At 34.3% G+C, this 2,963-nt stretch overlaps 1 protein-coding gene across 8 annotated transcripts in view; it reads right to left on the reverse strand.

Moving 5' to 3' along the window:
• The window catches only part of CACNA2D1 (calcium voltage-gated channel auxiliary subunit alpha2delta 1), a 433,623-nt gene that overhangs the window by 428,547 nt on the left and 2,113 nt on the right, over positions 1–2,963 (reverse strand). The gene's annotated exons all lie outside the window — the stretch shown is intronic.

Genomic DNA, 2,963 nt, shown 5'->3' on the forward strand with positions numbered 1-2,963 from the left:
CTTCAATATAATGTATAATTAAATATCTACACACAGAACAGGTGACAGAGGAGGAAAAAGGATAAAAGATAAAGAGAGAAAATTAGTGGGGGAGGAAAATTAGACAAAATTAAATAAAAACAGACATTAAGCTATATCCAGAATGATGTAATTACAGAAACAGTCCCATTGATATTGAAAAGCTTCATCTGTAGGTTTATCAAAATTAAAATATCCGTTTTGTTTTCTTGGTTGTTTTTTCTTTTTTAATCAGTATACACAGGTTTATCATCAGAAAGCAGTCTTTATATCATACATTACTCACTATCAGTAAAAACATCAACACTGCTAAGACATGCTATGTTAAAAGTATACCTACAAAATACAACATATTTTTAAACTTGAGACTCTCTGTTTTGATGCAGTACAGATAAAAGAGCAGAAATAAAGTGAGTCTTACACTACCATTATCAGGAAACAAACTACATATATTTAATAGTATTTTTTTTTCTCAAGTCTGTATAGATGTGGATGATAAATATATACAGCTACAAAGAAAGAAGTGCCTTGCGTACTATGTTTGCAGTAGTATGGTTCTAGTGACAGGAGTACTATATACAACAATATTCTCATGAGTTCAAAATATCTGCTGTATTGCGTGTATAATTGAAGTTCTTGGAGTTGCTATGTTAGAAGTAAGAGCATGAGATCCTGTACCAACAAATAATAGATCCCTAATACATGATACAATGAAAATTATACATTTTAATGAAATGTATCGATCAGCAGCTAAGCCTTACAGCTAAAGATCGAGACACAATTACCACTATACTTAAATCGTTCATTAAAGAAAAGTCTTCAATATTTTGCGGTAAAATATTCCAACACAAGAAGTAACAAATGCGATTATACCACCTGCCCAGATTTTCAATGAAGGAATAAGGCTCCCATTTCATACAGCACAATCCTTCACTTGAAATTCTCTACACATTGTTGGGTAAATATATCAGCGCCTTTTTGCCTTGTCAGAGAAGCAAAATTAATCAGATGACTGAGATTCTATCCAACAGGCATTGCTTAAACCTTCATGCTTAAACCTTCAGCATTTTTTGTTAAAAATGTTTCATACTTCTATACTACTGTATTGGTGATAAGGACTTCTGAATGTTTTAGTAAAAGCACGTTAAAATATTTATTGATGCAGAAGGAACAGACGACTGAAAGAAAAAGTGATTGTGCAATAAAGAGTTGATGAAATCACAAGCTATATAGCTCTGAATATGCACATTTTTCACACAACAGCTGGGAAATACTGCTTCCTCAGACCAACTTTTCAACTAAGAGAAAAAGAGACTGAAAATAATGGGGAAAAAGCAGGTAGCTAAAAACAATATCAGCAAACCTTCAATTCTTCGGTTATTAATATCTTTTCTTTCCTTTATTCTCTTCTCCTGCATGTTTGGGTTTTTTTCTTATTTTTAATATTCTTAAAATCTAAAACCTTTAATATTCAGGGCATTTGGATTACTTCTCTTTGTTCTTCCCCATTTGTAATCCCTAGCAGGAAACTAAACACTGCTGTCAAGTCTTAAAAAAGAATCCAAAAATTGTTTTCTCTTTCACCTGTTACATTGTTACTTTTTGCAAAGCAACTCTCCCTGCATCAACTTGTTGTGCTGTCTTCTAAAGGAACCAAGCCTTAGCTGCACTCTCATTCAATTTCAAAGGGGAAACATTACTATGGAGGATGGACAGGTGCTATAGATTGTTTCTACCATATTTCAATGGAATAATAATGAGAAAAAAAGAAAGACAACAGCAAGACGATGGTGTAGAACGAGCAAATGCTGTTGACTAGCATCATATTCCGAATTACTTAACCATAGGTATAGTTATAATTAAAGTTACAGAATATGTTTCCCTGTTGACAATTTGTATTATCATGACTGGGAGTAAAGGTAAATTCTGAAGGGAATTAGCAAACATGGGCAGTGGGACAAAAACAGTTTTAATCATGTAATGTTATGCTAAAAAGTGATCTAGACTCATATTTGAAATTATACAATATTTTTTATACAGTATTCTTTGGATTCCATTAGGTTTCATACTCCTTTTTTCTCTTTTAAAGCTAGCAAAATATATGTAGAAGATAAATTGTAATTAGGTGTGTATGACAACCTTATCAGCTCAATAAGACACAGTAAATACAGGAGCTCAAACACAAGAAAAGCACCGACTTAAAAAGCCCTGGCTTTGTGTTTTGTCACTCTTGCTTCTACACGGCACATCTTTTACAAACTGCAGCACCAGAACGTTTTGAAAGAGAATTTTCCCTTCAATGAAAGGCTGTATTTATTCAACTTAGAAGATATTAAGTGGTTACTTTGTACTTATCTTTGTATTCCTTTCTTTCATTTAACAGTGCGAGCACCCCTTTTGAGCCTTTCATAATGGAACCGATACTCAGAACTGAATCCAATTATAACAACCCACCAGCAGTACTAATTGGCGAAAATGCATTGCTGGTAATTGCTCTAAACTCATCCTTCTGCACAGGATGAACGAGGGCAATGAATCCTACCCAGCGTTAAACAATGGGGAAGTCTACCATTAGCACTGTTTTTCTTATGTAAAATGCATTAAAGTGAGTCATCCACTTAAAAGTTACCTACTGGTAGCTTTAACCCAGATTCAGGAAGTAAGGTAAGTACTTTAAAAAAAAAAAAAAAGTGAGAAAGAGAGAAGAAAAAGGAAGAAAACACCATCACTAGTACATTGCGTTTTAGCGTGCTGGGTTTGTTTTTTTCCCCAATCCGTAGGCGATGCTCCAATATGATGCATTGGCTTATTTTTGCCTTTCTTTTATTGCACGCTTTCGTTATGCGATCTTTGCACTGCTCCGGGCAACACTTTCACGCTAATACGTACGCAGTGCTTTAAAGATTTCTATCTCAGGGCCAGACGTACAGCCGCTTGCAGCTAGA

The sequence above is a fragment of the Falco rusticolus genome, chromosome 5 (assembly GCF_015220075.1).
Source record: "Falco rusticolus isolate bFalRus1 chromosome 5, bFalRus1.pri, whole genome shotgun sequence".
Lineage (NCBI taxonomy): Eukaryota > Metazoa > Chordata > Aves > Falconiformes > Falconidae > Falco > Falco rusticolus.